The sequence below is a fragment of the Dendropsophus ebraccatus genome, chromosome 9 (assembly GCF_027789765.1).
Source record: "Dendropsophus ebraccatus isolate aDenEbr1 chromosome 9, aDenEbr1.pat, whole genome shotgun sequence".
In the NCBI taxonomy this organism is placed as follows: Eukaryota; Metazoa; Chordata; class Amphibia; order Anura; family Hylidae; genus Dendropsophus; species Dendropsophus ebraccatus.
This window is the reverse complement of record NC_091462.1, coordinates 95,604,259-95,631,507: the sequence shown is the minus strand read 5'-3', so window position 1 is coordinate 95,631,507 and position 27,249 is coordinate 95,604,259. Positions and strand designations below refer to the sequence as shown.

Below are 27,249 nucleotides of genomic sequence, written 5' to 3'. Positions count from 1 at the left end.
AGCCTCCAGGTTGTACAGAGATGCTATAGGGCACCCGTCGTCTTCTATAGGACCCTCCTTTATTTGTGCATGCTAGGGTTTATGTACCTATAATTGCTATGGGGCCATTGGGAAGAGGGGGCCCAGGCCTGGATAGTCCAATCTGATTTGCTTTTGGGCGACAAGAACTTGTGTATTATTAGAATGCGTAAAGGAAGTACATTGAAGGTAAAGACAAAGCCTGGCACCATAGTAGCCCATTTGGATCTATGCTAAGGGGTCCATTTACCTCAGTATTTACCTTTTTTCTATGTTTCTGATCTTATAAGCACTTGCACATCTTGGGGGGTGATACTGTACCTCCGCCATACGGAACTTGATGTAGCATACAGTATGTGGACCCAGCCGTATGGACTTCCAGGGTCTCAATGCGCTTTCATACAGCCTCTTGGCCTCCTGTCTGTCCCATGAATAAGACATCAGGCAAACAAGTGCCGAGCTCTAAAGCTGTCCTAGAAAATGGTTACTGTGGGACATATGTCCTTACTCCAGTCGAACCCAGTAAACTCATTAAGTGGGTGTTTGTTCACATGAGATCATATATAGTGTTGAGTGGATTTGTCGAGCTGTTTGGCCAAACCTGAACACTCATCATTTGAATCCTGGCATCTGGAGAAGTTGAATGCAACCCTACAGAGTCATGGAAAACATGGACACAGCCATAGGCGGGCTTCACACACAGTATGACACTGGCCATTCTGTGACACGGCCGTGTCACAGAACGGCCAGTTTCAGTAAAGTTCATCCTGGCCGATGCTGCAGTCCAATTCCAATTAACCACAGCTGCACTTTACCTTGTCTCCTCTGTCAGTCTAGTGCAGCTGCTATTCAATGAATAGTGTACTATGGGGGAGATTTATCAAACATGGTGCAAAGTCAAACTGGCTCAGTTGCCCCTAGCAACCAGATTCCATTTTTCATTCATCTCAGACTCTTTGGAAAATGAAAGGTGGAATCTGATTGGTTGCTAGGGGCAACTGAGCCAGTTTGACTTTACACCATGTTTGATAAATCTCCCCCTATGTGTATAAACTCGGGCCAAGATTCCATTACAATCAATGCAATGTATTTTTTCATTTAATAATGGCCGGCATTACAACGGCCATTATTAGATGAAAAAATAATGTTGTGTGAACTTAGCCATAGGCTGTATCCATGTTTTCTTGGGAATCAAAGTGTTGGAAAAAGTTGCTTAGTCTGCTGAACACTAATCATATGTCTGTTTCTGATATGACAGGGACATAAGGACATTTTGCTTTACTACTACATGGCATAAGCTCCCTAGGTGCCCAAGGCAGGAATCTAGAATTCATCCTATTGCCCTTAGACACTGGAGTTCAGATTGATAACTGTAATAGATTTCCAACCAAACCATAGTGTTCTCCAGTTCGCCTTCCCCCGATCATTGTCCCATCCGCATTTATACAATTCTAACACTTATCCGTAGACGGTCTTGCAGTTGATTCATCGAGGAGTGGATGTTCCTTACCACAAGCTTGTGGACTGTTTGACACCCAGCAGAATTACGATTGTGCACATAATAATACAGACTGTAAATCTCATCACTGCAAGATCATAGAGATCATGGAAAAGCCTGAGCATATATTTCATCTAGAGAAGAGAGGACGTGTTGGATACACCAGCTCCACTGCACTGCCGGCAAGCCTAAGGGACCTTACTACAGATCCAACAGTCTGTGTGGATGAAAGGAAACCAATACCTTGTATAGAACCAGACTGATTACATTAGTGTGTATGGTCTGTACGTCAGCGGATATGCCAAGGAGCATGGCTTCCATGATGTGATTTGGCTACTTATATCACCCCAGCGACCGGCCTTATAAACACGCGCTTTCCCATCTAATAAAGTCTATGGCAGAAGAGCGGGGATGGATTACAGTGCGTAAAACACAGAAAGATGGGATGAATTCATTATAATTAAAAAGCTCAGACTCTGAGGAAATGAAAGGAGCCTGCCACAGGCCTTTAATAAATCAGCCGGCATAGATTTAATCAAGAATGTAAGAATTCTTTTGCATGCGGGATGAGAAAATTAAATAGTCCCTGATATTTAAATGGAGTGTAATTTATGGATATTTCACATAGACGAGATGGGGAGGCTTGTAATATCATCCCAGGAATGGCGCTCCTCGCATGACAACAACATTGATTGTGAGGAGGGACATTGGCCTACGGGTGATGGGGAGGCATTGGGCAAACAAACAATTATTCTCCACGGTCGCACAGGGACAGGTCATCTTATGATTTATTATACAAAAATTGTGTGATGGATGAATAGATAAGTACAGTAAAGATGGACTGTATGCTTGGCCTACCCACAGCAATCTCTCCGACTCTACAAGCCCACGCCCCCTTGGCTCTGCTATATATGTAAGTGCTCAGAGTAGGGACAGAGTAGTAAGCTGCTGCCAGACACCACTGATGGTAGGTTACCTCTGCTGGAAACAGTCGAAATCTGAGCATGTTTTAAGTCCACTTGCCGGATCCTCCTCTCTCTCTCTCTCTCTCTCTCTCTCAGAACTTGATGTTGAGGGGCATTCGAGAAGCCACTTTATACATTAAAGGGGTACTCCAGCGGTGGGGGGAACTTTTTTGCTGGAACAGGGGAGGAGGTGGCTTAGGCGGCGAGTTCCGCATTGCGGCGCTCCAGTGCCCGGCCGCTTCCTGGTGCCTGACAGAGGCCCGAGACGATACGTCTCAGGTCCGCTCAGCCAGTCAGTGACAGGGGCGGGATCTGAGCGGATTTGAAACGGATCCCGTCTCCTTCACTGACTGGCTGAGCGGACTTAAGACGTCTCGGGCACACGTCAGACACCAGGAAGCAGCCGGGAACCAGGCACCGGAGAGCCGCGATGCAGGACCCGCCGCTGGAACCGGGGAGGTGCGTGGACGTCTTTTCCCTCAGCCACCTCCTCCCAGGTCCCAGCAAAAAAAGTGCCCCCCCCCCGCTGGAGTACCCGTTTAAGTGGTCGGATAAGATAATAATAAGATATTCTTATTTCTACAATAATTGATTTGGATGAGCCTACTCGCTCCACCGGGTAATATAAAAATCCCTCGGGATCTCAAATTATCAAGATAGGTAAGAAGGAACAAATCTGTGGAGATAAAGCAGTCTTCCTAAGTGTAGAATCTTCTCTAGGTTTACGACCCTTAACTTATAGATAATTTCCGAGTATTTGGTATTTTGGAAAGGTCTACGTCATATAAAGACATAAAACACAATCCAGAAAGTAATGAGAGGGGATTTGGAATAGAAAGGTTGCATGTATCTCCCGGCCACAGAATAAGCTCTTGCGCAGTATTAAAAATGGATTACGGTGCAGTACATTGGTGTCAGATAGGAAACTCATTAAGTAAGATTTATGGTGGACACACACTTTATGATTTCGGTATCAGATAGTACAACAGTATCTGCTATAGGTTGGATTTTTTTTCCGTGGAGATAGCATGCTGTGGTTTAAAGAGCTTTCAATCTAGTTTTCACAATCTGGACACTTCTTGTTCATAGGTTATGTCTGCTTTTATAGTTAATGTCATAGCAATACCAGACACAACCCATGGACAAGAGTGGCGCTATGTCCCCCATGGTCTAGGGCCTTGGGTTTAGAAGCACAGTTAGCGCTCAACTGTGCACCTCTCTCAGTTTTACCTAGAGATTAGTAAACACTCAGACCCTGACAAATCAAAACTTTTAAAGTGACATAAACACTTTAAGGGTGCCGTCACACCTACCGGATCCGCAGCAGATCTCACTTCTGCGGATTCGCAGCGAGATCAGCTGCGGATCCAGTATCAATTCACGCCTATGATAGCACATACTCACAGCGGGATTGACATCCCGCTGTGAATATGTGCTTTAACCCCCCGCTGTGCGCAGCCCCGCCGCAACCCCCATCCCCGGCCGCATCCAGCAGCCCGCATCCTGCAGCTCGCCGCCGAGACCATACATTACCTGCTCAGCAGTGAGGCTGCCAGCTCCGGTCCCGCTCAGATCAGCTCAGTGGGACCGGAGCCGGGAGCCTCACTGCAGCCGCGCCGACGAGCAGGTACTGTATGCTCTCGGCGGCGGGTTGCAGGATGCGGCCGGGGATGGGGGGATGCAGGGATGTGGGATGCGGCCGGGGATGTGGGGATGCGGGCGTCGGCGGGCTGCAGGATGCGGCCGGGGATGGGCTGATGCGCCGGGGATGGGCTGATGCGGCCGGGGATGGGGGATGCGGCGGCAGGGCTGTGGACAGTGGGGGGTTAAAGCACATATTCACAGCGGGATGTCAATCCCACTGCGAGTATGTGCTATTATAGGGGTGAATAGTACCGGATCCGCAGCGGTTCTCGCTACAAATCCGCAGAAGTGAGACCCGCTGCGGATCCGGTAGGTGTGAAGGCACCCTAAAACTTTCACATTTCCTTATAGAATAGAACAGGATCATAGCTGGGAAGACATTTTCCCCTGGCGCTAGGGGTTAAAGGTGGTGCCATCGGGACCAAAGGTAAGAGTACCATCTTTCTGTCACTTTTCACAGCCTCTATGGACCCTATCTGTAGTGGCCATGATGCAAGTGTGAACATAGCCTTAATCATGCATAATAGTATTAAAGTGACTCTCTACCCACAATCTCCCCCCCAAATCTACTTGTACCATCAGATAGCTGCTTTTATTCCAACATCTGTCCTGGGGTCAGTTCGGCAGGTGATGCAGTTTTTGTCCTAAAAAGAAAACTTTTAAACTTGAAGCCCAGTCAAATTGGCGTGGCCTAGAGTGTCTATGCCCTAGGCCTGCACCATCTCTCCATTCCTCCTCTCCACCCTCTTCACCATTAGAAATGCCCCAGGCAGGATTTCTTCTATTCATCACTTGTCTAAACACTGCACATGTGTAAGGTTGTTAAGGCTTAGGCAAGTGATGAATAGAAGAAAAAACCTTCTAGGGGCAAATTCTTCCTAATTGTGAAGAGGGTGGGGGGAGAAACAGAGAGGCGGTGCAGACCTCAGGCACAGGCACTCTAGACCACAACAATTCTACACAGGGCTGCAAGTTTAAAAGTTGTTTTTTACGACAATAACTGCATCACCTGCCGAACGGACCCCGAACGGACAGTACAAGCAGTTGGGGTGGGGGGGCAGATTGTGGGTACAGAATCGCTTTAAGTGTTTGGGCAGGATATTTGCATGGTGAAGATGTCAGCCATCTATACAGGTGCTGGGGGAAGGCTGTGGATGGGTATTAAGCTGAATCTTTGCCTTTGGAAAAAAGAAAACTATTCTCATCCCTGGGGTACAACAAGCTGATACTGGTGCCCACAAAATCTTACAGCTCTATAGGCATCATAACCATTAAGCCCAACCACTCGCAGCCATGTGTTTTTTCTTTACTATTTCAGATAATTGGTACTATCTCCTTATGGGAAGAATGATCGTCCTTTTAAATAGGAAATAAATTACTTTTAATAAGTTACGACCATCATTCACTCGCTTATTGCTTATTTAATGTCTTACAAGCAACAAGCTGCTTTAGCTGATGTCTGCAGGAAAGCGCTTGCTTACAGCCGCACATTCGGTTTGGCGGGTATTAATTATATTATCACCTGGACGTAATATTAAGAGGATTTATGAGTCTGTGATGTCTAGGTAGAACTAGGCAGAATTTATCTGGAATTATACAGAGCAAAAGATTTTATTGGGTAAACCTCTATTAGCCCTTCTGATGTATGTGCTGACAGAGCATGATTTTGTAACTTTTCCATTGAAGTCATTGGGAGTTGTATAAAGTTGTCCATATATTTCTGATAATTGTTGGCTAAATGTTTGTTCCGTTGGCAGCTATCTCTTCTAATCCCCCCATGTATCATGCAGACCTAAGCTAAAGGAGGGAGTGCCAGGCTGCTACTGGCCTCCTTACACTCTCTTCTACTCTCCACTACAGTGTATATGGCAAAGTTAGTGGAGAGCCATAATTCGTTCCGAGACTGTGCTTGTAATCCAAATCACTGTTAAACCAAAGCAAATTTTCCCATAAGAAATAATTGAAATGCAGACAATTGGTTCCATACCCCCAAAATAATGATTTTTTTTTTTTTTTTTAATTCTGAATAACATGTAAAATAAATGAAACAAACTTTAGAAACAGCTGAATATGTGATATTATAAGTTATTGTGCAGAAATAGAGAGGATAGGAATAGGACTGACAGAGAATGCAGGGAGCATGAGGGAATGAGCAGGGCAGATGTGGGCACAGTATAGCAGCACTCTTTGTCCGGGGAGAGAGGGGTTACAGCTATGGAGAGATTACCCCCACAATCTTGTCCCCTGATGTAAGCCCCAGCCTGAAGTAAATCTGCTATGATTTGAAAGGTGAGGGAGACTTCCTGGGTCAGAGTACAGGGCTGTAGACCCCGCTATGCAGACTATGCCCCTCCTCCACTCGCGCTCCCACCCAGTACAGGGAGCTCTTAAACCAAAGCAATGCTCTTAAACCAAGTCAAAATTTTGAAAAACTGTGAGCTCTTCTTGCAAAACAGTTTAAATCCAAGTTACTCTTAAATCAAGGTATCACTGTATATGCATGGAATCACATGCTCTGGTGTTAACACAATGTAACCAGTAGACGGCAACATTACTCACAGTACATAAGTCTTACATTGTTATTGCAATGAAAAATATACTATAAAATGTGTACAATACATGAAACCAGACAACAATAAAATGCATATATACAGGTGACCAGTCCGACAACTCAAAATAGCGTAGATATCAAGCACTGGGGCAGTGTAATGTTGCATTAACTGTATTGAGGCGCCAAAATGATCTTTCCTTGTATGGACTTTTGTGAAAATGACAATAGTAGATTTCTGACTTACATGGCTTACATGGATCTCTAACCTGCCCTCCGGCCATATACTTTCTTACCTTGGCTTCAATGAATCTGTGAGATCACTAATTCACTCAGACATATATCACTCAGACGTGTCAGCTCTTTAATTGCACATTTTGTATCAGGAATAGTAGATAATTGTCAATAGTAATGATGGGTTGAACCCAAAGCCCCGGGCACCCGAGCATCGCCCCCCCCCCCTCCTGCCATATGCCATTTACACGACTGATGTCATCTAGTGGCCTCTGGGATTCATGCACTGGGGTCAGGGTGGGACTGCTACCTCTGCAGGATCCAAAGGTGGTAAGTATGACTCATATTTTGCTCTTGGGAACTGTAATACAGTGGTTACTTTCTCAGTGTTTCATCCTGTAATTTCCCTAAATGTTTAAAGGGAATCTGTCACTAGGTTTATTCTGCCTTAAATGAGGGCAGCATAAACAAGTAGAAGAAATGCTGAACAGATCGGTGTATAACTTACATCATTTTGTTCAGCCGTTCTCCTAACATGCAGGAGAATAGGATTCTACTGTACCTACACCCCTCAGTCCGCCCTCCAGTTGCTGATAGGTGACTGCCTATACACAGCATGGATAGATAACTGCCAATCAGCAGCTGGTGGGCGGAGTATTTTTGCTTCTCATGAATATCCAGGACTACTGGGCTCATGCACATAATGGAGAGGACTACTTATTGTCCATGTTTTGCCCATTGCCCATTCTGCTCATCTTCTCTGTCACTAGTTTATGTTACCCTGAGATAGGACAGCATAAACCTACCGACAGAGTCTCTTTGTGTATTTATGTTTTTTTTTAGCACCATATCGTAATTTACATATAGTTGTAATATACATAAACATTGGATTAAAGTGAAAAAATCCACAGATTTCAACTAGAAGAGCGAATCATCCAATGTTTATGGTGGCCTCCAACTCTTTCCTCAAGGCAGATGTGGGTGGGTGTTTGGATTTCAGTATGTTCATGGATAGATAAGCTGCAGGCAGAGGCAGTACCTTCCTCCCCTCCCTCATTCATAACCACTGCATGTTGGCTGAACTGACATATGTGCTTTTAAGTGGGATCAAAAGCAATAGCTGTAGACTAATGATTGTTCGACCATCTATAATATTTATGTCCAGCTTATCATAAATACCTAATACATTATTTATCCTGTACTTTGTGAATTATATTCTAGAGCTGAACTCAGAATTCTGCCTGATGGAACGGTAGACAACTTATCACACACACCCCTCATAACTTGGTTAAGCTCCTATAAAGGAAAGGGACAGCTAGGTATACATTAGGAATACAAATTATCATAGTGAACTCTATAGAATTAATGAGCCAGAAAGGAATCCGCTAGGAAGCCTACAGAACTGTAAACTTTGCTCTGGATATTGATACAAATGTTAATTTAAGAACAATAACCGATATGTAATGCAGAATAACTTACTGCTGCCCCAATTTACTACTTAAAGTTGTGTGCTGATTATATGCCTATTATATCTTTATAGTGGTAATGTCAGGATGGGACAAGAGACAATGGACAGGTGAGGCGCTCGCACGTGCACCCACCACACTGTCCTTGCCTACCGCAACTGCCCTAAGTGGCAGCGGATAACTGTGCGACGGTCCCTAGCCTGAGTAGGTAGAAGCACAAGACACGTACAAGACAAACAAACACAATAACTCGAGGTCAGCTAGCAGAGTCGGTATCAAAAGGTCGGTGTGGAACAAAATTGGTAGTCAAGGGGGAAGTCGAGAAGCCAAAAACAGAATCAGCAAAAGAAGGAATACAATCAGGATAAATGCTAGCTTAGTCACTCTCACAAGGAGGCTCTATCGCAGGCAGAGAAGGACACACTGGAGGGATTCCTATGATTTGGGCTGAGACTCCAGCTCCAGGCTACTACCAACAGCTGAATGGTGGTGCCATCTGCTAGTCAGTTAAAGTACATGCAGAACACCTTTGCAGATTGGCCTAGGGCGGTGAAGCCCTGGCTACAACAAATCCGTCATGCCCCTAGCAACCGACTGAGCCGTTAATCAGGGACATTGTATTAGCAAACAAAGTAGCAAAAAATTAACTTTATTAAAATAAAAGAAGGTGACGGGTTTCAGGAGTTAGATAGTGTATAGATAAATTTTATCTGATAAAAAGAAATGTAACCTCTGAGACGCATCAACCATTTTATTTCAATAAAAAATTTAGTTTGCAACCTTATTCTGGTATACTTGGATAATCTTTCACAGTGCTAGTATTAAGAGTCTTGCTTTTTTTTAATTCACTTGCCTTTAATAATAAAAAAGCATGCGTTAAGCTCATAAGCTCCCCCCAGTGGTGGTTTCTAGCAGCGTGAATTTTTTTTTATTTAAAAAAAAAGGAGCTTCCACCGTTATACAGATCTTAGAAAAGTAATCTGTACTGCGTTTTGAGCTCTTGAAATGCTGTATACCCCTGTAGGAACGAGGGCTATTGTGATACACAAGGGATCTGTCCTTTTATAATAAGAAAAACTAGAAATAACACACATATATATGATATTATATCAATGGCAAAAATCCATTGATGTTATTTCCTGGGAGCATCTGACAGAATTATTCACTTTCTGTCTGAAAAGGTAAAATCCACTGCTTTGCCTTTTTTATAAAAAAAAAAAAAAAAAAAAAGAAGAAAAAAATAGAAAAAAAGTGTAAGTCATCCTGTCAGATCTGATTTGTGTTGGATTTTGTTATTGGCTTTTTTGCGCTGTCTATTACATAAAGCCTTGTACCTGTACTGGTTCGTGTTGTTCGCCACAGACAGCTGTGAACTGCAGGGTACTACTCTGCTCAGTTCAGAGCCCAAGATGGCTGCTGTAACGTCAGGTTCCTGCTCCTGTGGGAATCGTTTGTCAGAAGGAATTTCCACGTACACTGTGTGAAACATGAATGGTTTCAGGGAACGCTGCCTGTCTGCTGATACCGCAACCGTTCTGAAGATGAATTCTCTTTTTGCATTTTTGCATTGCAGCCCAGTAACCCATTCACGACTGGGCGTAATAAAGGGAATAAAAACAACAAAAATAATCTATAAAAGCTGATCTGGCGCTTCTAAGAGTCGGGTGGGGGATGGGCCTTTGCCTCTTGATGCTTGTGTTGTCCCGCTATGATATGTTTGCGCGAAAATATTGTTTTCCACTTACATGGAATTGATTTCTCAATAATTTTACAGGAAAAGAAAAATATGAATGGTAAAGAATCAATATGACTCAAACTTCACTCCATGCGCAGCAATGAATCACACGGCTACACTTATCTCGTCCAATTAGCCCGACATGTTCCAGGACAAGCGCCCTTTACATGTTCTTCATATGTAACCCCCGCATTAATAATCTCCTCTATCGATTTTACTATGTGGGAAACTGTGTCTATGCATTTTCTATAGTAACATTGGGAATTGTTTATATGATTGTTAATAAGAATGGTACAGTATGGGTTTTTTAATATTGGGAGTTTTCTTTGAACACCATATATATTATGCCAACAGCGGAGTATTCTTTTTACAAGCTCTTCAAACCTTCAATTTTAAAGGGTTTTCTTTGTTGCTTTTTGGTGAATTTTTATGCTTATTATAAATCTACGTAGAATTTTGAATATTTGTTTGGCTTTTTTGGGTACTTTTGAGTTTTGCATGCAAATCAAGTATTTGCTTGGAATTTTTATAAAAACAAAACATAAAATAGACATAAAATGAGCTAAAACATCTATCATGCACTTATTTTTATAAAGCTGAAAAATATGGTGCGTGACATTGGAGTAGAAGTATGAAGGCTGTGGCCAGGGCATACGCCAGGTGGAGGGCACAGGCTCTTCTTTGTTGGCTTATGCCTGCTGGATCTCCTGCTCTCCTAATGGGAGGACGGGGGCGTGGCAAGGCGAGGAGGAGGCGTGGCCTCCCCCCGCACCTGATTTGTTAAAATGTAGAAAAACAATGTTACACAGGGCCGCAGGTCAAGCTGGGTATACTAAGAGGCATTTGAGGCCAGGAAAAAGGGGGATGGGCCTTTATTTAAGACCAATGTACTTTTGTCGGTTTTCATAAATGTCCCCTATAATGTCAACTGTCAAGTGATTTCCCAATGAATGCAATGGAAAAAATAAATGTAAGGTTATGTCCACACACCATTTCTTTATAACGACGGCTGTGATTGTACAAATAACAGCTGTTATTTGGCCTTAAAATCACAGCAATCCTAGAAAAAATGTCAAATGGCCCAAAAAAGACCAGATGGCATGAGAACATTGCCTTAATATGTTGCTGCCCTGGCGGAGAACGTAACAAACATGTGATGCTTATCTCTCTACGCTCCCTCTATGTCCTCCTACAAAATGTTTGGGTCCCGAATCAACTTCCAAGACGAACTCATCTCGCCATTGACAGCCAATCACTGGCCGTGGCACCGTCCTGATCCAAGTAAGTGATTGTCCAGCTGAAATCCTTAAGTTTTTTTTTTTACATGTATATATCCTGTTTAGGAACTGCAGACACTGAACCAGCAAGGAATACTGGGGGATTTCAGCTCTGAAGCAAGTACAATTGTAGAGGCTTTACATATTTTTTTTTGCCAACATCTGACTACATTCTTTATCAACATCTAAAAGCTTAGAAGTAAAGCTTAAAATCTTTTTCTGATTTGACTTAAGGGAACTTTTGGAAAAATACATTGATAGTCCGGAGGGCCTGCTTAGTGAAGGAGCCCTTTAAGTGTTTTTCCAGGAAGGCCCATTTAGCCCATCAAATAAAACAACAATGGCCTAGAGTACATATTAAAATAGAATAAAAGACAATTGTGCTTAGCCAATACTATTGTCTAAATACAACCTCGAAATTCCTAGATCAGAACTTGACAAACTTTGCATACCCCCATTAAATAATATCCAATGACAACATGGCAACAGAAGCTAAGAGTTGTCTACAACCAGGCGAACAAAAATCATATCATCAAATGTATATATAGTATGTGACAATATATACCTTATGGCCAGCCCCTGTCCTGAAACCGAATCCTCTGTCATTGTTCTTGTGATTGGATTAACACACTTACATAATCCTATTAAGACGACTTGGGAAGATGTGAGGGAATTGGCTGCCAGAGCTGAAGAAGCTTTCTAGTGAACAGGCCGGTTAACCCCCTCAATACTGGTCACTAAGGATGAGCAAATTCAGCGAAAGCTAGAACTAGTTTATCTCTATAGAAAGTAGAGTCGATCCGAACCCGAACGTTCAGCATTTGATTAGCTGGGGCTGCTGAACTTGGATAAAGCTCTAAGGTTGTCTGGAAAACATGGATACAGCCAATGACTATATCCATGATTTCCACATAGCCTTAGAGCTTTATCCAAGTTCAGCAGCCACCGCTAATCAAATGCTGAAAGTTCGGGTTCGGATGGACTCGAGCATGCTCCAGGTTTGCTCATCTGTAATAGAAAGTAAAAAGAATCTGAACTCTGGTTAATCCATTCTCCAGTGCATTCTTATGGCCGGGGAGTCAGGCAAATCAGAAATACTTAAAACTGAAGAAAACACACTTTTATTCGACAATTTCTTGTGGTTTTGGGGTTTGGTGTTAACTTTAAATTTAAGGAATTTTCTCGATACACAATGGAAACTGTTCAATAAAAAGCTTTAATTTTTTCTATGAAACCCCTAACTTTTATATTCCTCTGTCAAAATGAAGACTTGCCTTGTTGTATGACAACTTTTACTTCTTTTTGGTAGCCTTTTTTGGCCCATAGAGCTGTGTGAGGGAGCATCTTTTTGTGGGGTAAGCTGTAGTTTTTATTTGCACCATTTTGGAGTGAATGGGGCTTTTTGATCACTTTTCATTTTTTTGGAAGCAATTCTGGTAATGTGTATTTTTCTCAGCTGGCATCATATCATATTATATTGTAACACTCTGTTCATTTTATGTTCATATTAACTAGGATGTTCTGCAGGGATGAGCATCGGAGTGATGTCACTGCAGAGCGCTGCCCCAATGTACATTAGGAGGCGGGCTGGCGGCTGGCCATGGTAGATCACCAGAGTACCAAACCGCCTTATTTACATATCTAATAAATTACAAAGTTCCCAAAAAAGGCACTGAGGCTCAAGGTAAGAAACTTACCTTCATCCTTAGCTCCATGTGCGCTATAGGGACATAACCGTAGCTTAGATGCTTCTAACCTGCTGATAGTTTCTCTTTAATACTTTTTATGTTTTTAACAAATTAACCTTTGCTGTTTTTCCATAACCAGAGGCTGTATCCTTTTTCCAGTTGTCTGCTGCTTCCACCTTCTCCAGGCTGTGGGATTCAAATGCCGATTGGGTTTGTAGGAACCCAAACTTTCAGTCAACATAGTCTTAGGCTCCCCAAGTGAACTTGAACAATGATTGCCTTTACAATATACTGTGATGTGCTGTGACCGCTCTAGTTTAACCCTCAGCAGGGTATACCAGGAGTCCTTGGATAGCAGGTGTAGGGGCCAGTACTAGGGGCCACTGATTGTTATCTTAACCACTCAACAGAGGAGCAGACTGGATCACAGAAGATTCTTCCCTCTGTCTCCTTACCACCTACATGCTGCAGTTTCTATTGACCATGGCATCTAGGGGGTTAAACAACTTCAGTCATAACTCTCAGTTGTAATACATAGGATTACCATAGAACCTTATAAGATCACTTCAGTAAAACCATAATAAGGTCTTGGGTGTTATAGGTGATCAGTGATGGTTAAAGAGGTGATCAAAGTCCACTCTTGGAGATATCTAAAATCTCTCCTTTGTCTAATATAGGAGATCTTTCTAATGCCATGCTAGTGTGTCTGGTGTATTCTCTGCTCTAATACTCCTGTTCTTCCTTCGAAGAATAAAATAACGATTGTGGCCATAAGAGTGTATTGTAAGATGCGAGCCTTGCTGGGAGGCACAAGAGGTGTTACATTGAATAGAGTCCCATCAGAATCACAGGACAAAGCTGTGCTGAGGGCAACAAATAAAAGAACATGTAACATGTTCCTCCTGTATCTTTTTGACACAGCTGAGAATTGTTGTAAAACATTGGTTTTGATGGACAAAAGGCTTCTCTTCAAGCGACTCGGAATGATGAACCGCTACAAAAATGTCACGGCTCTATGCGGAGGGGAGGCGAGGTGAGGTGTAAACACAATTCTGAAGTCAGAAGACAAAGAAGACCTTCAAGGTGCCTGTTGCTTTTGCGCTTGGGCAGTCCAATAAAGTTTTTTCTCTAGTTCTTTGACTGCTGGAGAACAAAAAACCCAGTGGTCTCATAGTTTACCAAACAGTGATAACATTTACCGAGCTCACAATACGCTATTTTACTGCCCTTTGATATTTTAGCTTGACTCGTAATACAAATAGACCTGTATGAGTCAAGTAAACAGGAGGGAAACATAGACTATCTTGACTTACATCCTATATACAGGAGATCAAGGATCCCCAACTGTTTTGAAAGTAAAACACAAAGCATCATCTTACAGTATTTGGATGTCAGACCATGCTAGGAGTTGTAGTTTCGAAACTGGTTGCAGGCCGCCACAGTACATGATACTATTACTAAGCCCTGGACTATATTATAGGTAAAGAATAAGCAGCTCATGCCCCAGGGGCTTCACCACCGTGGGTCCTCGAGGGTCTCCAAAGGACGACCCCTCCTGCCGAGGCCGGAATAAATATGTATATATCTGTCTCATCTATTGCCTAGTTTATATTGACAGTTTTTTTTCTTAATACTGCATGACCCACATGAAAAAATATGAAAACATTGATTCCATTTTTTTATATGAATCTATTCTATAGTTCACACTGTGGATTACAAAACATTTTCATCTCTTCTTTGATGCGGAATCCATGCCATGGTGGGCCCTGAGGGTATGTCTTAGTTTCCTGTTGTGTATCCTCTAATTTTTCAGTGGAAAAAAACCTATTATGTGAGCATACCGTAGGTATGCTTTTCTAGGTATGCCCTAAGCAGCCAATCCAAGGCTAAGATCACATGGGTCAGATTTTTCCTAGTAATTTGCATTTTTCCCCCTATAGGGCACTGAAAAATAAATCACCATACCACTGATCTCTTTAATGCAACTCAGTAGCTTCCCTGAGCTATGTCTACAGCATCTCTCTCTGTTGTCTACTGATGATGGGCAAGAATACTGAAATGGCTGTATACAGTTGGTGATTCCTCTGATGGGAGTGACTTTGCATACAGTACTTTTCACAGAAAACATTGCCTGAAAATATACTGTATTTTCTGGCGTATAAGACCGTCTTTTTAACCCCGAAAAATCTTCACAGAAGTCGGGGGTCGTCTTATATGCCGGGTATGCTCGCCGCACACGGTGGGGGAGCACAAAAATGTCCGCATCCCCACCGTATGCGGTGACCACTATAAAAAAAACCCCTGTTAACTGACCTGTAACCGGTTCCTGTCAGCCACGCATCTCCTGTCCCGTTTCCGGCGCAGGCAGTGTGCCAGAAGTCCCCAAAGTTCTCCCAGGCAGCTGAGCATCTCATCGGAGAAGCTCGGAGACGCTCGGCTGCCGGGAAAGCTTCGGGAGAATGACAGAGACTCCAGAAGTCCCCAAAGCCTCTGTCATTCTCTCGAAGCTCTCCCAGCAGCCGAGCGTCTCCGAGCTTCTCCTATGAGAGGCTTATATGCCCGGGAGAGGGTCGGGGACCTCCGGCACAGACAGTGTACATCACACTGCCTGTGCCGGGAACGGGATGGGAGTCACTCGGATGCTCGGAAAGGGTCACAGGTGAGTTAACTGTTTGTTTTTTCTTTAACTGCAGTCAACCCCTGCCTGACTGCAGCAGGGCTCCAGCTAGTAAACCCTGCTGCGTTCAGGCAGGGGTTAACATTTTCTGGTGTATAAGGCAATCTTCCTGAAAGTCAGGGGTGTCTGTATAAGGCAATCTTCCTGAAAGTCAGGGGTGTCTTATATGTCCAGTCGCTTTATACCCCAGAAAATATAAGTCTCCAGATACTATTGAGCTCTTCAGTTAAAGTCACTACCCCCACCCAAGCAGTGGCGTAACTATAGGGGTTGAGAGGGTGCCCAAGAGCCAGGGGGGGGGCTATAAAATCTCTCTTACCATATAAGAAGACCAGTACTAACAATGAAGAATTATAGTCGAGCCCATTGGCTTCAAGTTACGCCTCTGCACCCCAGCTTAGTGGTGTCGAGAAGATCATAACAGGCCCCTATGGACTCATAATCTGCTCATAAACTTGAATTTTTGGATTTGTTTAATAAAGATGATCTTCGTATATTTTGGGATTTTTTTGAATTCACATTTATTAAGTATTTCAGTATCTTGCTTGAAAATGATTTTCCTCAGCGGTGAGCACTTAGCTATTTTAAAGCCAGCGACATTTAGTGGCAAGCAGCGGGTCTGGCGTACAGAATGATTAATGAACAACATTAACACAGGCTATCAATATGTTAACGGAACTAGAAGATGACAACCTCATAGCAGCATTATTGAGTAGTGTTTGCAGACGATGAACTTCTTGAAACACTCAAGAAGAGGAAACTTTCTTGGGTGTTTTATAAAGCCGCACCTGAACTGGACACAGTATAGAAACCACATAAGAAGGGAATTACATATATGGCCGCTTACATGGCTTGATAGGCAAAGTAAATGAGTGCTGATAAATATGAGCGAACCGAATCTCACGAACGAGATTCGTTGCGAACTTTGCAAAAAGTTCAGTTTGAAATGAGTTTGTAAAGATGCAACCGCACAATTTAATACACAAAAAAACAAAAAGGGTATCCTGACCTGTCCACGCTTCTCCGGTGTCCTCCAATGGTCTCTGGTGTCTCCTGCCGCCTCCAGCCAGCTCAGCCAATCACTAACTGAGATGGGACAGCCTGTGATTGCCTGAACAGGCTGTCACTCTTATCTTGGGAATTACTGGCTAAAAGTGACTGAAAGTGGCTGTGGAGGACATCGGAGAAAGAGGGCATTACGGGAGTGTGGACAGGTAAGTATTGATGAGTGAACTTGCTGAATCGCTCTTAAACAGTTTAAACGACTGCAATTGTTAACCCGTTTTAGTGAGGTTTACTTAAGGTTTGGTTTGGACGACCCAGAACTTTACTTCAAATTTTTAGGAATCTGCCAAACTAAAGTTCACTTATCTCTACTGATTACTACTGGTCCTTGTTTGGTAGATTATGGCTCAGTGTAATTCTGCCCTTACATTTAGTACAGCTTGGTCTGCTATAAGGTACTATGTAACTTTATGAATGAGTTCACTCACTCAAGAGGAGACTCGCTTTATAATGACGCTTGACCCTTGCACCACAGTTTGTCTATGTAAACCATCACCAGTACTGCAACTGTCCATTCCACACGGAAGACCTATAGCATCCTATTTTCTTGACTTGAATTTTATCTTTGATTGTCTAACTCTGCAATAATTCTCACAATCTCCTACAATGGAGTAGACTGACCTAAAAAGGGCCCATTCCGACCAAATCATACCACTCTGTTGCATATGGCCTTTAATGACACATTATGGTTCTTGGTAACATGACATGGCTTGATGCCTTCGGGCTAAATTTTTTGAAAAGTTTTCATTGGGGCCACTGGAGTAGATGATACTACTGCTAAAGATTTATCAATGGATGTCTCACTAAAGTCCACTTCAGAGCCACTATCTGAAGTGACAGGCTGCTCAGCCAATCACTTGCTGGGACCTCCACGGCTAGTGATTGGCTGAGGGGTCTGTCACTTTAGAGAGTGGCTCTGAAGTTCCACCAAAGGCTGTGGGGAGTGCGGAGAAGACAGGAAGACACCGGGGAGCGTGGAGAGGTAACTTATATACTTTTTTATTACACTTTTAAAGAATGGGCTGCACGGACATTGCTAATGATATCCCTGCAGCCCTTGCTGAACAATAATCGAGTCGTGTGATAGGCTTAGTAAATAAGTGCTGATCTAGCAGATCCATGCTCATTTACTGTAGTAATTGGGCTGTCTAATATGGCCCTTACTTTGAATATTACCAGAGCAGGAGAAGTTTTCTATGGGGATTCGCTCCTGCTCTGGACCGTTCCCGTCTCAGACAGAGGTGGCAGCAGAGAGCACTGTCAGACTGAAAAGAAAACAACATGTCCTGCAGGACATACAGCAGCTGATAAATATCGGAAGATTTGAGATTTTTAAACAGAAGTAAATTACAAATATATATAACTTTCTGAAACCAGTTGATTTGGAAGAGAAAAAAACATTTTTGCTGGACAACCCCTTTAAGGAAAAATGTGCTAAGATATATATATACTAACTTTTATTAATTTTGCTGGATGCAACACATATCACAAAGTCCATCTTATAACTAGAGGAATATTTAATACCAAGAATGCAAAAAATACTCTGAATAAAACTCAGCATAAATTCACCAAGAAAACAGCTGACTGTCCAGACTGATGGTGATTGATGAATATCCTTAAGTATAATGTTCTCCTGGTGATTTACCAGCGCTGTTAACAGTAATTTAAGGATATTACTATTAAGCACTTTCAACTGTCTCAGCATCAAGCCTTGGGAAGCCACTGACCCTCATTCCTCCTGTAAAGATTGACCACACTTTAGGATCATTTCAGATTCCAAGCCTTTATTTTTGAGTGACACAGCGGGATTCAGGTCTATAATAATCTTCTTGAACATATTCTGCATATTACATTCTATTGATTACAAATGTATTTTTAAATGAATCTCCATATTTTATCTTTATGTCGTCTATAGGTCCAAAAGTCTGTGCTGATATATATTTTTTAAATATATCTTTACAGTAGTTGGAGGTCTGCTTTTCTGATACAGTGTTCCAAGTTCCATGTGGAGTTGAGGATGGAAAAAGAACATGCTGATTACTAGCATCTGCCACTAGAGGGAGTATGTAGGCTCACTGCATACAGTATTAACATAGAGTTCAATGTATAAACAGTATCCAGTTAGCTCCTCAGCTCCCTCTAGGGGCAGCTTTAGATAGTAATTTTATCTTTACAGGACATGTTAAGTTAATGTTAAGTAAATAATACTTAACATTTGAACACCGATGGCTGAAGAAGTTGGATGCATTGTTAGGGATACAGCCAATAGCTCCAGTTGTGCTCATCTCTAGTAAAAAAAAATCATCACATATAATGATGGACTTCCACTTTGTCATATAAAACATCTTATGAAAAGAATTTTCTTGTGTTCACGTTGATATCTATACAATTTTACTTTCCATGCCATGTTCTTTATGAATAAATCTCTTTGGCCTCCCTTCCCTGCATGGGCACGCTTAGCGGGGTTGGCAGTCGCTGACCGTCACGGTGTGGAGTTAGCGTAGGGACCCGTGTGAACCAGGAGACCTGCACGTGGTACACGGGGAAGTATGGTTTGATCAAATTATATACCAACATCCAGGCGTTGGTTGATAAAATTAGCCGAGTGGCATTAGTATCAGCCATAGGTGTGATGTGCAGTAGCTCCCTTCTCTCCATGTCCCACTATATAAAAGGCCCACAGACATAGAATACCTTTTTGACTATACCTTTCAAGAGTATATTGAGTCTTCTTAACCATTTTTTTTGCATGAAAACTTAATGTTATTCTTTTGAATATTTTTCTTTTATCTCTATTTAGCGGGGAGAGGATGGCTGTCACACTTATCGCCCCAGGTCTTATCATTTGTATATTTCTCCATCATTTGTATATTTATTTGGAAAATAGAAACAAAGATGATCAAAGTCTTAAAGTGGATATGTCAGCAGATTTAGGTTGTATAGGGCTGTATAGGGCTTTTGAACCTGAATCTATACATTTGTTGTTAGAATTGACCCCTCCAGCATTGGGGATATCACCCTTTTAATTTATATGCAAATTATCCTTTAAAAGTCTATAGGGTGTTGCCCTGGATTGCAAAAGCCCAGCAAAGTTCATCCCATTCACCTGTCAGTGACCCCTCTCAGACTTCTTGTAACCTTCTCCACCACTTTGATTGACAGTCACTGGGCTGTATTGTCACTGCCACAAAATTCCACAAAAGTGCCAAGGAGCTGTGGGGCATGCACAGTAACATTGTCTTCTCCTGGCATCCTCAAAGCATGTTTTCTGCTTTTGTGCTTATTACTGTGCATACAATGGCCGGTTGTGCCTTGAAACTTGAATGAAATTTTGTGTGGGAGGAAGAGAAGACAGTACAGCATAGCAACTGTCAATCAAAGTGTCGGAGAAGGCTACAAGCAGCCGAAAGGCATTGCCAAAAAGTGTAAGGGATGAACTTTGTCGGACTTTTGCAGCCCAGGGGAATGCCCCATGACCTTCTATGGCTAATTTGCATATCAATTAAAACCTTGATATCTTGACACTGGAGGGGTCAATTATAATAAGGGTATGTGCAGATTCTGCCACTAGAGGGAGCATATAAGCATAAATTCTTATCATAGAGTTTAATGTGCAGACAGTACGGATAATACAGATATGGCATTATTTTTTTACACCAATAACCTGCTGACAGGTCTGTTTTAAGTTTTCTTTGTAGATATATATTGTCAGATATTTTCTCTCCCCTGGCCCCATTCTAATGCTTCCCGTCGCTCCACATGTGTATATTTTCCCACTACTGTTTGGATGCATGTGTGATTATGGAAAATACATCACTGCTGCAGCCAACAATTGGCCCGTGGGTCACCTTACATGTCGTCTAAATGGATGTCACATCATAGCGAGATAAATCAGTAAGGCAGGGTTCACACTACCATCAGGGACACCACAATGGAACTTAATGGACCTATTATGACTCAATGAGGTCTGTCTGGTGCCATTGGTGTCTTTCATTTGACAAATCTGGCACTTCTGTCATGGTTCCCATTATAATGTAAACTATGATAGCATAGAGAACGAGGTTTACATAGTGTCTATTCACGTGTGATGTATGGATAGATTGAGTATGCAAGGATGGCAGCAGCTTTCATAGAGCAGCTATCTTTTCTGGCCTGTTGAAGGCGTTCTAAACAGTGGATCAGACTTCTGTGACCTCTTAATAAGGCATATGGTGTGCTGTCATGGTTGTTGGTGGTCAATTGGGAGAGCCCAATACACCTTACGGCTATGTTCACACAACGTATTTTTTTAATTAATCACAGCCGTTGTTGCAATTTGCAACAACGGCCATCATTAATTTAAAATATACATTCCATTGAATGAATGGAATCCCGGCTGGAGTGTATACACATAGTATATGCTTCAGCTGGCATTGCAAGCGGCCGAACGGAAAACTCACTTGTCAGTTTTGTGCGGCCGCTATTCATTAAATAGCGGCCGCACAAAACTGGCAGTTCACACCGGCCGCACTTTACATTGTCGGCTATGGTAAATTGGGATGCGGGCACACACAATGCACCGCACCCCAATTCAACAGAAATGAAGGTCATCTGGGGATGAACTTCACTGACACCGGCCATTCTGTGACAAGGCCGGGTCACAGAATGGCCGCTGTCTTCTGTCGTGTGAACGTGGCCTAAACTGGCAGGTAAGGCTGGCGAAAGTAGAAGATCTATGGGGACCTTCATCACACCTGGGTCCTAGTGCCTGATCGAGTGCAAGGGCCCTCTCGAACATAAAAAGAGTATATACCCAACCTCTCCAGAATATCTACTCTTTGAGACCCTGTCAAGGAGGTTTCACTGTATTATAAATGGTGTATGATAGAAGGGGGCTCTAAAATGGATATCAGGTCCCCTCTTTTATCCAATGTCATTTATAATACATTGGCCTTAAATTAGGCCTTTGCAAGTCCCCAATAGTTTTTGGAATGCTTCTAAAGCGTCTCAAAAATACCATTCTACCAGGAACCCGTAATTTACATAACACTAAGTATGCCATAACGGTAAAACTGACTTTCTCAAACTTCCCAGTTATAAGTATCGAATGTACCGAACCCACAAACTAAAGACGTCAAAATCTCATTTGGACAAGAGCAACAGTATTCATTTTGGCTCAGGCGCCTGCCCCTCTGTTCCCCTCGGAGAAGTCACCGCTTCTAAATTACTTCTATTAGATGTGTTTGCCGGAGAAATCTCTGTCAACATGGCTAATCCATTTAAAAACAAACTCAGACTGAAAGCCCGTCTTTGGGGCCGATATTTCTTTGTACTTGTGTGTGGAATAGTCTGGATGTAGTTGAGCTGATAAGACCTGATTGATGCTGCTGACCTTTCATCGCTTAACACCAGCAGAAAAAAAAAAAGGCTGAAAATTACATGTAATGTCTCTATTCATCCTCCTTATGATAAACAACTATCAACTGTGTGCAGCCTGGATATACAGGCAAGGCGGACTACTTTACTATAGGTATGGGAATATATACAGAGAATCAATAGTCCTTTAGACCCTAATGAGGTCTTCACATTTTTGCCTAGTAACCAGCTCAATAGAAAGTAGTCTTTGATCTTGTCCGTTGTCACTATAGGGGGGTAGCTAACATGGGGTCAAGGCAAGCAATCTAGTGGGAGGGCAAATAAGGTAGTTCCTGAGGCATCTCCAATACCTAGAACATCCATCTACCGAAACTTTCACACATGGGAGTTTAAAAAATTAAGTTGAAATATATGTGGAGACGAAGTACTGTACATATAATGATACACCAAGGAAGGGTTCAAGAGAGGGTTGAGAGAATAACATGTTTTTCCAAAAATAAGCCCTATCTCGAACATAAGCCCTATCTCGGAGTTTTTGGAGTAGGCTTGAAATATAAGCCCTACTTTAAAAATAAGCTTTAGTTAGAGCCAGTGTCTCCAGTGCCAGGTTATGTCACGTGAGACTAAGAATGGGTGTACTATTACTCACAATTGTCCAGGTCAAGTGCCCCGCTACCTCCTACCATGACAAGGCAACGGCTAAGCCGTTATTGAGTCCCGCCTCCTGTCTCCTGAGTCCGCAGACTCAGGCCAAATCTGCCAATAGACCTTCTCATCTCTAGCTGGTATACTGTATAGGTAGCTATATATTTTTTACCACCAGGCAACATAAGTTAAAAAAGAAACTTAAAATTAGACCTAAATAAAATAAGACCGAAATAAAAACTTTGTTAGCAAAGTACTTTATATCAATGCTATTTGGAAGGGTCCTCATAATGTTTATTGTCCCAGGGATTTAATGGAACCTTTAAAAACACAGTCCAGTCTACAGGCATCATGTTATAGAGACGGGAGGAGCTGAGCAGATTGTTACATAGTTTTGTGGGAGAATATCCAGGATAACATATTGTTTATTGTTGGCTAAGTAATCATGTGGGCGATCCTACTAAGTGACTGACGGCTATTTGTATAATGGTGCAATTAAGGAGAACTGTCAATCACTTGGTATGGCCGCCCACATGACTACTTAGACCAGAATGAACAGAAATTTACGTAAATATATTAAAAAAAAAGGCATTTCATAGTGACAGGTTGCCTTTAAGCTAAATCTGATTTGCCCCTGGGCCCAGTTACACTATAAACAGGGTTCATGCCAGCGGACAAACTTTAGACATGTCACAAAGACATTGTTGGGATCTGAGAGTTTGAGCAGTAGAGCAAGTGCTCCTCTCTCCCCCTTTGTGTTTATGTTAGCAAGAACCCCCCATAGACTTAGGCTAGGATCACACTGCGTTTTTCCAATCCGTTTTTCCCCTTGACTTCCACTGTAAAAAAAAAAAAGAACGGATCAAAACGGATCCGTATTTTTTTTTACGGACTGAAAAGTAGTGTAAACTATGTTTTTGTGTCCGTAAAAAAAAACACATTCGCTTTGATACGTTTTTTTTTTACAATGGAAGTCAATGGAAAAACGGATCAAAACAAATGCACACAAATGCATCCGTTTTTTCATCCGTTTTTTTGCAAAAAAAAAAATTCAATTCGGCTTTTATGAAAACCCAAGAAACACAAGGAACTGAGGGACAATCAAATCAGCTTTTCATGTTTTGCTCATAGGGCCTCCATTCTATGTTTAGTAATAAGACTAAACTGGATAGACTGGATATTTCTTAGGTCCCCTGATCAACAATGGTCCACCACAAGCCAAGAATCAAAGTTTAAGAGAGTTGTGTGTCTTAACTGTGCTACCTACCGTGACTTTCTCATAAAAGCAGTCCTAGGAACTAGTAATGAGCGAACTTACCAAATGTTCGGGTCCCTCCAAACACGAACACTCAGCATTTAACATCTGCTGCCTGGAGAAGTTGGATGCAGCCCTAGGGCTTCCAGGAAAACATGAATAAAGCCTATGGCCTATGGCTGTCTCCATGTTTTTCAGGGCTCTTTCAGAGCTCAGATTTTCTCCAACTACTGGAAGTTAAATTCAGAGTGTTCTGGTTTGGATGAACATGAATGTTGGATAAATTTGTTTATCACTACTAGGGACCCCTTTGCCCTGGTGACAAGTGCTTGTATTGGTCTATGTACCATTTTTAAGGTAGTGGAGCGACTAGTAGCTGAACCACCACCTAAACATCTGGACCTAGAGTATGTTGAGTATTAGATAATACTGAATACTTAATACTTCTTAATTCTCTGGGGCAAATTGTTTCTCTGGTTGCAGCGTCCTCGATTTTCAGAGCTGGAAAAAAAGGAACGATCTGTTATTTTAGCTTGGTCAATATACATATTAGTAGATTTATTAATTTTGAACCGAATACTTGCATCATTACAATAGTGATATACGTATGGTGAGAGTTCCGGCCGGCACTAACTACAAGGTACACCCAATGTGGGAAACCCGGGACTGGAGTATATAGCACACAGACTGTATCCAAACCGTGGAGCGGCGGTGCAGAGACAAAAAAGGCAGGATAAATGAACAAGGATCAAGAAACAGAGTCTCGCACTCACCGGACTGAAGATGCAAGTGGTTTATTTCCGATACATCAGAGTAGGCTAGGCGGGGAGAGGGGAGATGGTGAAGCAGGTGTGTTCAGCAGGAGCAACAAAATGTTTCACGCCTACAGAGGCGCTTCGTCGGGCTAGGAACGCCTAGCCCGACGAAGCGCCTCTGTAGGCGTGAAACATTTTGTTGCTCCTGCTGAACACACCTGCTTCACCATCTCCCCTCTCCCCGCCTAGCCTACTCTGATGTATCGGAAATAAACCACTTGCATCTTCAGTCCGGTGAGTGCGAGACTCTGTTTCTTGATCCTTGTTCATTACAATAGTGATAATGCTACAACAATTCAGGCAGCAATTCTGAGTGCACATTATAAGCATACGACTAGTGATGGTCGTGCAGGCTGCATGATTGAAGGTACCTTATGTAGTTCTAACTAGAGATGAGCGAACCGGGTTCGGGTTCAAATCCATCCGAACCCGAACGTTCGGCATTTGATTAGCTGGGGCTGCTGAACTTGGATAAAGCTCTAAGGTTGTCTGGAAAACATGGATACAGCCAATGACTATATCCATGTTTTCCTCATAGCCTTAGGGCTTTATCCAACTTCAGCAGCCACCGCTAATCAAATGCCGAAAGTTCGGGTTCGGATGGACTCGAGCATGCTCCAGGTTCGCTCATCTCTAGTTCTAACCTTTATTACAAGGGTGCAGGAGGTGGACCCTTCATGTTGAGTACCCAGGGCTTCTCTGCAAATCTATAAATCAATCTTCTCAGCTTCCCCTGCTGGCATAACAGGCTGCTGGGTCCCTTTATATGAAGGATCGGCCTCCATGGCAATTGGAACTTAGGATATGAAAACTAAGCTTACTTACACATACATCTAGGTAAATATATAGACATTCACTGGGCAATGCACCCACATCAGTGCTAAACATGATGCCCTATATTAGTGCCAGCCACATTGTCTTCTATGCAGCTTTTTATTGGCTTTTAAAACAAATTACTATCTACATACAACAGCCCTCCACTGGGTACACACAAGGAAATAGGGATAGACTGCAACACTAATGGGCTAGTGTGGCTCTATTTGAAGTAAAAAAAAAAAAATGCCCCTCATCACACGAAAGCTGTATATTTCAGGACAAAACAGGGATGAGATTCAACCAGCGAACCAAAAGAAATACAATTTTTGGCTAGATTTATACAGTCATTATATAAACCCTACAGTATGTATAGACGCAGATGTAGGGGTCATTCACACATTCTGTGCATGGTCCACACTTACATACAATGTGCTACAAAATGGCATTCAGAAGCCCTGGCATCAAGCTCAGTAACGGTTTAAATCTTTTAGTACAGTAGTGCAAAGATTTAAGCTGTTTCAGAGCTCCCGGCATCATCATGAATGATGATTGAAAGTATGTCCCATCTGTAATTGTGAATGACCCCTTAGTCTAATAAATACAAATCCTGTATCCATTTCTTAAAAGAGGTGTACTATTGTATAGGATGGTCAATCGATATTAGATCATGGGATGCCAGCATCCAGACAGTCAGCTGTTTGCCAGAGCTGTGGCACCAGCGTATACACAGTGAACAGTGCCAAAGGCTCTATACTTGAGATGAGCGTAACTCTGGCATGCTCAAGTCCATAGTCTGTATCCATGTTTTTCAGGGCACCCTAGGTCTGCATTCAACTTCTTCATCCACCGGTATCCAAATGCCGCACCAACGGGTTTGAGCATGGTTGACTTGTGCTCATCTCTTCGCCATGCACATTGGCTGTGTTAGCTTACTGCAGCTCAGCACCCATTCACTTCAGCGGGGACTTGCAGTAACCCAACATGGCAACTACACCATGTAAAGAGTTGTCTGCATGTGGCTCCATTGACTGTGTATATTCTTAAATGGAATCAGAATAGGAATTGCCTATTAAGGCTTGAGACCAATGACATAGCTACCATGGAGGCAGACCATGCAACCACTATGGGGCCCATGTACACTTATGCACACACACAACACACACATGACCCAGCGCAGTCCCATGGCGTTCGGTTCTCCCAGCTCTTGTGCACTGGGGATCTAGGAAGAATGGAACTTTGCGGGACTGCACCAGGTAATGCGAGTATTAAGGGGACCATAAGTAAGAGAGGAGGCCCAAAAAGTTTCTTGTTATGCGACCTAATGAATCCTAGCTTCGACCCTGCTTGAGACTATTAGTTCACACTAGTTTGATTGACAATTGAAAACAAAAAGTAGAGATTATTTATAAGCTGACTATAACTTCCTATGAATAAAATTCTACTGACCACATACATAATGGTCAAAGATTAGAGAGCGAGACCCCAGATAATATACATGGTTGATCTGTAAGCACCGTAGCATGTACCATGGAATCACCACATGGTCCT

The 27,249-nt window shown here is 42.6% G+C and overlaps 1 protein-coding gene across 5 annotated transcripts in view; it reads right to left on the bottom strand.

Annotated features, from left to right (window-relative positions):
• Positions 1–27,249, bottom strand: part of ELFN1 (extracellular leucine rich repeat and fibronectin type III domain containing 1) — a 444,895-nt gene that overhangs the window by 25,285 nt on the left and 392,361 nt on the right. Inside the window, exon 5 of one of the 5 annotated variants that reach the window (XR_011364450.1) lies at positions 24,515–24,571. The exons of the other annotated variants lie outside the window; for them this stretch is intronic. The gene's annotated coding sequence lies outside the window, so the exon portion shown is untranslated. Of the gene's footprint in view, positions 1–24,514; positions 24,572–27,249 lie in introns of those variants that run through there. 5 annotated transcript variants of the gene reach the window in all.